At 36.2% G+C, this 12,240-nt stretch overlaps 1 protein-coding gene across 8 annotated transcripts in view; it reads left to right on the top strand.

The window, feature by feature from the left end:
• The window catches only part of LOC108688841 (plasma membrane calcium-transporting ATPase 3), a 95,797-nt gene that overhangs the window by 2,106 nt on the left and 81,451 nt on the right, over window positions 1-12,240 (top strand). The gene's annotated exons all lie outside the window — the stretch shown is intronic.

The following is a 12,240-nucleotide window of genomic DNA, read 5'->3' as shown; positions in this document are numbered from 1 at the left end:
GAGAGAGAGAGAGAGAGAGAGAGAGAGAGAGAGAGAGAGAGAGAGAGAGAGAGATAGAGAGAAAGAGGGAGAAAGAGTCTCCTGCATGACGCGTGCCCCGGGATCGGGCAGGCGCATTGTCGGGGAAAACCAACTTTCGATCAGGGTATCGTATTATGGAATTATTCAGAATGGATTCCGTTAGGAATTATTCGCTTATTCCCTAGATTTCTATTGTGTTCTCCAAGGAAAGCGAATAATTCCGTTCAAAATCCATTCCGAACGAATTCCGTAATGCGTGCCTTGAGAAACCAGTCTTGCCACGAGATTCATCGCTGGCGACCGCTCGAGTCCGCGATTCGCGAAAAATTGGCTCGCGACACTCCGTTCTAGACGTATACGTAATGTCGTCTAGCTTGAATAACCCAGAGGCCGTTTCGACAATTTCGAGATCTTATATTTGTGCGAGTGACGGACGAAACATCTTTGTACCCCTCCATTGAGAACAATTTCTGATTGAAAATGGACGAACTAGAGATTCTGATCATAACAATCAGAATTTTGATCTCAACCAGAATTATAATAGATTCAACTAGAATTCTTATTAATGCAACTTTTTTCCTACACTGAAGAGACCGATTAAATACGGACGAACCAGAGATTCTGATCATAGCAATCAGAATTCTGGTTATCTCAACTAGAATTATAATAGATTCAGCCAGAAAATTCTGATCTATCTACTTTCAACTAAAATTCCTATTAGGATAATCAAACTCTTTTCCCAGTGTCCGAATCCTCCCGAAATCTCGACTGGTCACGCGGCGCAAACGTGAACGCTGACCAAGAAAGATAGAGAAAGAGAGAGAGAGAGAGAGAGAGAGAGAGAGAGAGAGAGAGAGAGAGAGAGAGAGAGAGAGTTAATCGATACTCTGTTTTAAAAATTTTCCATTTGTGGTTTTACAAATAGGAAGCGTGTAACATCGATGTCAGATTGTCTTCACAGTACAGAGACTTAAGATTCATTCACTCACATTAATAACCTCCGTTCAATCCGAATGGACGCTCGACGAATCCTTCACGTCATTAATCATGAAGTCCTGGATTTCGCGAAAGAGACCGAGTCGACTGATTTGCACGCGTGTATCGCGTGTCTCACGTGGGCGCGATCTGTTCTCCGCGCCTTCGAGTCGCGTGCATGCAACGTAAAAGTCTCTCGTTGGCTTCCGGCGGCATAGATCCCTCCGCGCAAGGGTGCGAGGTCTCTCGAGGGTGGCTTCTCCTTTTCCTACCTCCCCTCTCGTCTCTCCCCTCCGCCCCCGCTCCCGCCCTCTATCTCTTCTCTTCCCGGAAAGAGCAAAATGAGACAGGGACCGAGAACTTTTTTCCGTTCGCCATGCGAGCCCATGCATCAACTTCTGGTCAGCTCCGACTGTAATACGCGTGAGGCACAGTCGAAGACTCGCCTTTGTCCCGCTTTCGTGGTATCGACCCGATACCACGGATGACCTAGACTCACTTGCCGAGGAAATATACCCAACCTTTGACAGCCGCTCGTCCGCTTGCTCTGCTCGTCCGTTCGTTCGCTCGCTTGTTACGGCGAATCCGGCCCCCGAATCGATAGGAGGGTAGCTAATAATTACGCACGTGCGAATCTCGCGCGCACGATGACGACGACGACGACGATGATGATGATAATAATGATGATGATGATGATGATGATGATGACGACAATGAGGACGAGGACGAAGACGAGAACAAGGACAAAGACAAGAAGAAAAAGTGCGTTTTAGATAGGGTAGGAAATATACTTGAATAGGGAGATCGTTAAGTTATTTCGGTGCTGCCGACGACGGTCGGAATTTGGTATTGAACCGCTCTCTGCACGCGCTATCTTTTCTCGTCTGCACGGCGATTTAGCCAGAACCTGGTGTATTAACGCGGGGAGAAGCGACTACCGTTTATTTTTCCGCCCGTCGCAAGGCATCAAAATGTTTGGCGGATTACTGTACGCCCCGCTGTTGATGAAACTTGAATACCTATATCCCGAATGCGTGCCGATGTATAACGCGCCAAGTAACGCGTGCTGCTTTTTGGGCGAAATGGATCTCTTGAGTCCTGTCAAGTGAAATTTTGACACTCGTAATGATAGATGGTGGCGGATGGAAATATAAATGGCTGCGGGAAGGTGATGCGGAAGAAAAAGAAAGGAGAAGAGAGAGGATTCTCTCTTAATTCTCTTGCTCTCTGTCTCTCTTTTCTCTTTTTTTTCTTTTATTCCTTAACCTCTCTCTTGTTTCTTTATATACTTGGTCCTCATGGCGCTGGAAGTGTGATATTATTTGAAATGGAATAATAAATTTGCATATTAGGGTGGGGAAAGTTTGCGAGCGACAGAAATACTGATTCATATCCATAGTCGGTTAGTATTAAAGTTTTCTAGAACTCTCGGCTAATGTTAACATTGACGCTATCGCTACATCTTGCACGAATATCTTGAAGAATACGAGAATAGAAATTGATTTTTCGCGCAACGAAATAATATCTACGATACGTAATCTCATGCATCATGAAAACGTGTTTCTTATGCTTGTCATTCTAATATCTTTAATAATGTACATAGAATTTTTTTTTAATGAAATAGAATCGTAAAGCTGTCAAAGAAAGGAAGAATAAAATCATAGATCCAGAAAAATATTATTCTACAAGAAAAATATTGTTTACTGTTTTTAGATAACGGTTATCTTCAAAAAAAATATTTTCTTGATGATAATCTTAAAATATACTTGATACAAAATTTAGAAAAATTAATTATTATGAATTCAAGATAAGAATTTCGAAAAAGTGACTTTATATAATAAACGAATTAAATTTATGTTAGTTTAATAATTTTGATTAAAATGTTAAACTTATTAGGATTCAGAATAAATTTTGAATAAATTTTATGCTTGTGATGAACTTGTGATATTATAAATTTATGAATATATGAACTTTTGAAACAAATAAATATTTGCATATAGTATTATTTTTCTGCGTGTTGTGCATTCCAATTGAAAAAAAGTCTGGTAATAGTTATTTTTCTCTCAAATATATTTTATTTAGTGTTGATTTAAGATTTAAATATTATCAAATTATATTATCATAAAAACAGTAACTAACGGTTTGATAATAATTAGAAAAATAAGACAATTTTTTAATTGTGATTTTGATTATTTAACCGAGTGTTTGAAGTTATTTCACCAAATTTTTTAGTAACTATCATTTAAGCTCGATTATTATTACTGGATTTTTTCGGTATGCCAAACAATACTAAAATAAAATCCGATAGTGGTTACTAAAATATACATATTTTGTTTAGCGTATTGGTGCAATATTTAATAAATATTATAAAATAATAATAATAATAATCGTTTGGTAATAATTAAAAGATAATATCTAAAATTAATGTCGGTTATTTTTGGTTATTTTAACCAAACATTTGATCGAAATTATTTTACCAAAACTTCATGTATACTTGATTATTATTACCAGACTTTTTTCAGTATGCGATGAAGCAGTGGGATGAAAATGATTTTTGTTAGGACGTGTGCCAAGATATACGAAGACCGATTAAGGGTTAATAACATCGCTGATATAACGACTGCTGTCGAGTCTTCCCGGCGGTTGTTTATAGGATGTAGAATTGCAGTGTAAGACCCTAAACCACGGCTGATGCCTCGTTCCCGGGAGATAGAAAGCCGAGCATAGCGCTGCAAGTAGAAATAGACGGTCGTTGTCAGACACGCGCCTCGTGAAGGCAAACGGAACAAGGAGGTGGGAGAGGGCCGCCTTTGATTCGCCTTTGATCGATTAATCAATGTTGGACATTTCCTTTATTTGGGAGCTGATCATTCCCTTCGTATTCACGATACTTTTTACTTAAATATTGCAGCCACTGCTGATCGCATTAGACTTTACTGGAAACGGTTTACGGATTACTCGCATTTTGCTGAATATAAATTGTTATTATTATCTTTGGTTGCGTAGAGAGTCGATTTGAATTCGTGTATGTGTTTCCGCGTAAAAGCTCCACGGTTTACCGTATCTTTCGCGAAAGTACAGTGCATAGGTTGTGCGTATGTTCCCGATACAGAAACGCGAAGAGCTAATGTGTTATCGGGAAGTCGGTTAATAATTCACGCTCTTATATTCTCTGCTCGCAATGTGCGTATTTCGGGTACATATCTCTTCGTGTGGTACACACATACACACACACACACACGCGCGCGCGCGCGCGCGCACACACATACCTACTTGTGGAGATAGACGCCTGTCTCGAGCCCGTTCGTGATGGGGAATTTCACGTACCGACGAATTGTTCCTCAGTCGTTGGTTGCAAGATTATAAATAACATACTTGGCAATCTCTTTCCGTTATCGGGCTGTGAACTGGTTAAAAATATATACGAACGGTATGACATATCTAATGGTTATAAATAAATCGAATAACGTTTATATCGTCCGCCAAGTTGTGACTATTATTTGTAACACACGCTGCAGAAGTCGCAATGCACGCGAGCATAAAACTTCGTAAAACACTTCGTAAAATGAGCCAACTTGCAAAAATCCATTTTTTTTTGAGATTCAGCGCGATGAGCGTTCGATACTTCGAGAAAAAAAATGTTCCGTACATCGTTAAAATTTGTCAGATATAATGCTCATTAAGATCGACTGAAAAATAAGTTGTCGTCCTCCGTTTGTGTATTGTTAGATGTTGAAAGAACTAGATATAATAATCCAAGAAATAAGATCCAATAAGAAATAATAATCCAATTTCATCAGTTAAATACATTTTGTTATTTTTAATTTCCACGTGTATCAAAATATTATCAATCAATCCATTTCTGTGGATGAATCGCTTAGTTTTCAAATAAACAACATACTAACATACACACTTATAAAAAAATCAATCGAAACTGCCTCTCACCGATTTTGATGGGCTTTGGATATATTGTTGTAGAACATCAAAAACATTAAACTTATGTATTTTTTATTGTATATGTATTATTTTTATTGTATATGTATTACTTATTTCAAAGTTTAGGGATCGAAACGATCCCTCGAAAATAACGGATTTTTTCATTTGCGATAAATGTGAACATACTGTTATTAAAAATATAAAATATGCACCATAAAACTTTTGTGTAAAACATTTTTTCATATATTTCATTGTTTCGAAGATATATTCGCTGAAAATAAAATCCGTTATTTTCAAGGATTTTTCCTTTTAACTTTTAAATTTTGAGATAAACAAATAAAAAAATATGAGTTTAATATTTTTTATGCTCTATAATGTATCCCAAGCCTATCAAAATTGACGAGGGACGAGCTGTTTCCTTGTTAGTAAATCATAAACTGAATTACAGTCAAATTTACATTTTTTTTTATTTTACGATTTAATTTTAATTAATATAATAATAAAATAAAATTATTTACATTAAATAATTTTGTTTTATTATTATATTTTCTTGAGTTAAATTTGACTCCTTTCCATTGTTTTAGTTGTAAATTACATATTGAGTAGGAGCAATGACCTAGAAATTACAAATAACTCAAATTGGCTATAATTTTAACATAACATAAATGTAACAGTGTGCAGTTATTAAAAAATACTCATTCAGTTTCTTATTTTGCCAATACTTTTTAATCTTCGATTCTCGAGACCGTTCTTAATGGCTTTAAGAGTCGGCGTTTCTTCCGTTTCTATTTTCTGCCGTTGAAAACATTCCTGGATGGTCCTAGGACACCCGATGTAGTCTCTATATATACGGCCGTTAATACAGGGGGTTCGATATTTACTCGCGTATGAATAAACCACGCGAGTCGCGCTCGAGAAAATTAAAGAGAAAAGCTGGAAGGGAAGACAAAGAGAGGCAGAGAAAAAGAAAGAGAGAAAGAGAAGGGAGAACTGGGTGCCTCATCGGCGCGGCACATACTATGTATGTATTTCTAGCCGCCAAACAGTGGAAGAGCATATTACACATGTCTTGGTTATTTTTAATCCCCGACGAGATATGTACACGCCCTCTTCCTCCTCCCCCCACTTCCCGCGGTCCATTCCCCCTCCCTTCCGTGCACCCTTGTGAGTATTAAAAGTTACATATCTGCCACCTAGTCAAATTTTTCATCTCGGTGATTCGCGACGAGCACCAGACGATAACGGTTAAAAATACCGCGGTTACTTCCCCCATGATTTCCATACGGTCGACTGGTACTCTGGATCTACGGCATAAATTGACGACCCGATCTACCTCCCCCTGCATCGAAACATTGCGCTCATTGCGAATAACGTTAAACAAACAAACTGCGCGATGAAATGCACGACTCATTGACAGCGTTCATTTAATTCGCATTCGGCACTCATCGCATACTTGTTTTAATTACGCCAATTACTGGTTAAATCACTTAGTACCGTCTGCGCGGTTTCTAAGCGAAACAATTAATGAAGGCGAACGAGCCACAGTATTTTGTGATGATAAGCACGCTCTGCTCGCACAATTATTTTTTATTCTCGTAATTAGTTATACCGTTAAACTTAAAACGTTACGTAAATTTCATGAACAAGTGAATGAGGTCGTTAAGCGGTAAACTGTGCCTTTAATGGTCATTATAGAAGATTCTGAGGCAGTCCAATCAGTTACGCTAAAAGCTGTAAGGATATAAGTGAAAACGAGCTTTTAAAAATTCTGTCCATTATGTATCAGTTTGGTGGTCAATATCATAACAGAGAGCGTGATAAGTGATTTCAATTTTTAAATGGTTTTGTGTTATATATTTTATTTAAATGTATGAGAAGGTACACATTTGGACTATATATATATATTTTTTTTATATATATATATATAAACTAAACTTAAATTAATAATATCCTTATAAAATAAAAGAATATAAAAATGACGAATCTTCAAATTTTAAAACTTCTGGACAATATTTTCTGTTTTCCTTTTCGAAGCAAGATTTTTTTAAAAATAATTATGCATGGGTTATCGTGCCACCTACCCATTTAAAGATTAAGTCAATAATTAGGTTATTTATAAAGATCTAGATTATAAATACTTTGTCATTAAAAGTATGAAACGTATGAAAAACTTGTGTTACATTAATTAAGAGTAGTCTATTGTACGTATTTACGAATCAATTCTATATCACTCAATATCGATAGCTTTAATCACTCAATATTGATAAAGTTAAATTATAAAGCAATCTAGAAATATTCAAAAGACTTTCGTATCATTTCCCTTTGTACGAAGATAATGAAAATAAAATTTATCTGGCTTCTCAAAACGAAAGCTCGGTCTTAGAAAAGGCAACGTAATCATCCACAGAGCATTTGTGAAAGCTCGATCGTATTGATACGTCTACAAAACCCATTTATTACACTCGTTGAAATATTTCTTCGATGATAAATTGCTTCATCCGACGGGGGGGGGGGGGGATGGGGGGGGGAGGTCACCAGTGACCGGTAATTACTGGCGTTCGACGTATTCGCGAAAAAGGATCGCGCGGAAAAGCTTCCGCTTCCGCTCGGTAGCGTTTAAGAGGACGATTGAATAATCTACCCTCGCGCATGAAACACGCACATTCTACACGGGCGCATGTCGAAACGCGCATTAATTATTGTTAGAACGTTTCACATTTTGCCTTGACCTTTCCTTACGAACTGATATCGAAGTCGTCGCCTCATAGGATATTTAATATCCAATAAGAGCGACAAAAATACATGCATATACCTCACAGCGAGTTTGCGTTCGCTTGTCTTCCGACCAAAAAAATAAATAGAATATACGCAGAATGCCTCGGAAACTGCATGGAATGCTTTCAAGACCTGTATTTTTCTATATCATATATAAAAAATTTATAACGTACGTAATATATACTACAGTATTTTTCTTATGTGATATTTTTCGAGAATAAAGCTCCGGATCGATTTTGCATCAGCCGAAAGTCTTGCAAAGGAACGCATTCACGGTTGCCATTTCTTGGGTTTTCGGTCGAAGATTCTAATTTTTTAGAAATCTCCGGCTTTTTAAATATGTATATAAATTCATTCTAAAATATTTAAGAATTAAATCCGCTCTGATCGAAAATAGGTTTATTTCTTTTAACTGATTTATTCTCGTCAGTTTATGAATGAACAACTTTTTCCGGTGTAGGTGAAATCTGTAAATAATTTTGTTGGACCATCAAAATAATTTTGTTTAGAAATATTAAGCGTAATGAGCAATATTGTAAAAAGTTTTGACATTCTAACAGTCAGTTTGAGTCTTACATAATTATTATCGATCGAACTAGTTCAACAAAATTATTTTCAGATTTGTATCTAACTAAAATTTTGGATACTTCAGCAAACTCATTCTTTCTATGTGAAAAAAATATTCGGCTAATCACTCTAAATTTTGATGATCTTTTTTTGAAATCGACGTAATTTTGGAGGATATCTTCACGAGTTAGAATCGATAGGATTTCTTCGTATTTTTATAGGTATACGCTTCCGCTTTCTCAGGACGTTAATGGCTGTGGTTTAACACGTTTAGTCACGAATGACAAACTTGCTAATGAGTTGCGGTTGTTAGCGCAGTTGCAGCACGTTAGGAATCGCGTTAAAAGTATTTAACACGCGTCTGTATGCGCGCATCTATGTAGACTCCTCCTTTGATCACCAAACGATTGTTGCCATACATCTTGCCATTGTACCGTTTACATGATTACGCATCGCCATTGTATGCGAATCGGCATGCTGCCATCATCCTATTACACACCGACCTTTCGTGATTTCATCGATAACGCGATTGCTTTTGCGGAATTGTAGACGTAATAAGATATCGTTATTTTTCAGGATGATCACAAAAAGTTTGCAATAATTGACAGATTTAATTTCAATGCTCTTTCTTAATGTAATCTTATATTCGTGAGATATTCTTTATACAATTTTAAAATCGCTATTTATGTCATTTATTGCAGTTGAATCGAAAGGGTTAAAACTCGGCAGCTTTCTCAAGATTTCGGCAACAAAATTCGCCCAGATCAAGGCAACGCGCAGTCTAATCGTCCGCTATTTTAATCCCGTTACTAATAATATCGTCTATTTTGCCGTCCACGGTGCTCGCTTCGGGGAGGGAATCTTAATCGAAGTTAATACCCGCGAAGGCCGACGTAGAACTTCAATTTCGAGCGAAACGATGAATAATTGATCGGCGAGTGAATCGATCATGCCCGGCCAAAGATGAAGTCGAGCCGCTCCTGTCGATCTGTCTCGTGCTTAAAGCAAGAATTGCATCCGCGTCTATAAATTACCGACGCGACTCGCCACTAAATTATTATTATATCTTCAGCGCGTTAAAACTTTCTCATACAGGGGGGTATCTCGGTTTCATCGTTTTCGACCGTAAAGCCTATTCTACAATGTGCTCTTTGTTTTTTGTTTCATGCTTTTTTTGTCTCTTGCTTCTTCCCCCTTTACAACCGTTTTATCGACAATGTATTTCTTGTGTTTCCTATTTCTTCTGAAGTTATTTAACTTTTATCTCGGGCGACATAAAACAAAAACCGGATAAAAAGCAAAAAGACAAAAATGTAAAAAATAGCAAAAAGCAAGAAAACAAAAAGCATATTGTAGAATAACCATCAGGATCTCCTCACGGTGAACGAAAATTCTACACGGAAATAATACTATTTTGCTGAAAACTTAGAAATCAAAGGAGCAATTTAGCAGGATAGTTTAGTCATTTGAATTATAATAATATGCTATTATTTTTAACTTCCATATATGTCAAAGTATAATCGATTCATTTCTGTGATTAGTGTCAAAGTAAACAACATCCATGTTGACATATGTACTTAGTAAACAATAAACTAAATGTGAGTCAAATTTAACACATTTTGTTATTGTGGTAAATTATTGTAATTTTCGTTAATTTAATTCCATTGTTTTAGTTAAATTAATTATATTGAGTGAGTAGGAGCAGTAGCGATCTATATAGAAAGGATTAAAAATAACTTAAATTGAGTATAATTTGATACATTATGAATTTAACAATAAAGTATCTACGAATTTAAATAGATACAAATCTGAAAATCATTTTATCGGAATCAAAATTATTTAAAAATTTCTGATTGAAAATGGACAAACTAGGAAATTATATCAATCAGAATTCTAATTGCTTTAATATTATAATAGATTCAACTAGAAAATTCTAATTTATCTTCAATCAGAATTCCTATTAATGCAATCGGATTCTTTTTTCAGGACGTTCAAGCTGGTTGCTAGAAAGTTAAAACTTTTTGCAGCATTGTTCATCATGGTTGAATTTTTTACATAATTATTTTGATGGTCTAAAATTATCTTTAGATCTAATTAAATTTTTAGATACTTTAGCAAAATTGTTTTTTCTTTTAGATATCAATCTGAAAATAGCTTTGTTAAACCATGGTGAACAATGTTACAAAAAGTTTTAACATTCTAGCAACTAGCTTGAACGTCCTGAAAAAAGAATCCGATTAAGTAGGACACAAGTTGATTGCTCAGAATATCAAAATATTTTGCATATCATACTTGAATTCCCATAATTGTTTTGATGTTTCAACAAAAGTATTTTCAGATCTGTATCTCTAAACATTTAACTAGATAGATCTGAAAATTATGTCAGACCATTCAAATATTTTATTAGATATTCAAGCTGATTGTTAGAATATAAGCATTATCATCTTGAATGTTTTACATAATTATTTTGAGAGTTCAATATCTTCAGATCTAGCTGAATTTTAGATACTTCAATAAATCGTTTCCGTGTAATATTGAAATATCAAGATGTTAATAGTTACCAGCTACAAGCGATCAAAAACGGAACTTTCCAACAAATTAGGCAACAGCTTATATACTTTGCTTATATTTCAAATAGACTTATCGCCATAACAGGATTTTAGTTTGAGGGCAAATGATGCTCAACACATGATACCTTTAAACGGTGATAAATTGATAAGCGAAAACATTCCTCGAGAAAATAAATCCATCAAAGATTTTCTTATATTATCGATAAAAGTGAGACACCCTATATAAAGAAGCGAAATGGGGGAGGATCGAGTGATAAAGCGTAATCGATAATGAATCTCGGTCGATCTCTTAATTCAGTTTGCGCCCGCCTTTTCGCTCGTCGCTTGATTGTGTTTACACTTTGCCTTCGTAATCTGATATATCGTGCACGTGGATAAAATACAATGTACTTAACCCGAATCAATTAGTCCCTCGGCTAACGCGTTTAGTTGATTCACTCGATCCATTCTGGCAACTCGCGCAATTGATCGATCATCGCGACGCTATCGATCCGCCCTTTCGAATTCATAAAAAGAGATTCACTTGCAAATTATTTATTTATGCCCGAGATTCTCTAATGGAATCTCGGGTATAAATAAATAATTCTCCCGTGACTGTTATAATCATCCTACAAACTAACGAGTTATGCACTTCGATTCAGTCGGAGATCATTCCATTGAATCGGAGAATTAACTTAATAAAACGAATGCTAAAAATAAATTGACCTTTTTAAATGGCCTGCGATGCACATACATATGTGGATATTATACGGATTTCTCTTGCATAATGATATAAAGTAAAATATCCGCTTTATTCCAATGACGTTAACATGCATTTCTCTTCGCCGCTCATCACGCGCGAGCAATTATCTCGATTATATCGCGATTCTTTGACGCTGCTGGTCGCCGCCTCTCGATTTGCTAGCCTCTTTCTCTTTCTTGCTCGCGCAAGCCTTGGTTTTACCTCGGAATTACGTATACCCGCACGCTCTAAATTCTTCACACGTTCCCGGCCGCTTCCGAAAATAGAAATTAATTTCACGCAATGCGTGTGCGTCGTCGCGAACCTATTTAAATGTCGCGAAGCTATATCATATCTGGAATCTCTCCACTCAGAGAAAAACATAGTAGTAGCAACTATAAAGACAACTATACAAGTTTTAAATGTATAATTAATGTACGTAGTTGAGTGAACCACGTAGAGTACATTAATTCTATATATTATATCGATGCTATGTCCCAAGTCATAATAATATTATAATAAGAAGTCATAATAATATTATAAGGACTTCATCATGGTCTTATTTATCACTTATAAGTTCATTGTTAAATGACGAATGACGTCATGATGACGTCCTACGATCATTATGACTTAATTGCGCGCGCGCGCGCGCGTGCGTGCGTGCGTGCGTGCGTG

Source organism: Atta colombica, unplaced genomic scaffold (genome assembly GCF_001594045.1).
Source record: "Atta colombica isolate Treedump-2 unplaced genomic scaffold, Acol1.0 scaffold242, whole genome shotgun sequence".
Classification (NCBI taxonomy): Eukaryota; Metazoa; Arthropoda; class Insecta; order Hymenoptera; family Formicidae; genus Atta; species Atta colombica.
This window is presented reverse-complemented; position numbering and strand designations above follow the sequence as displayed.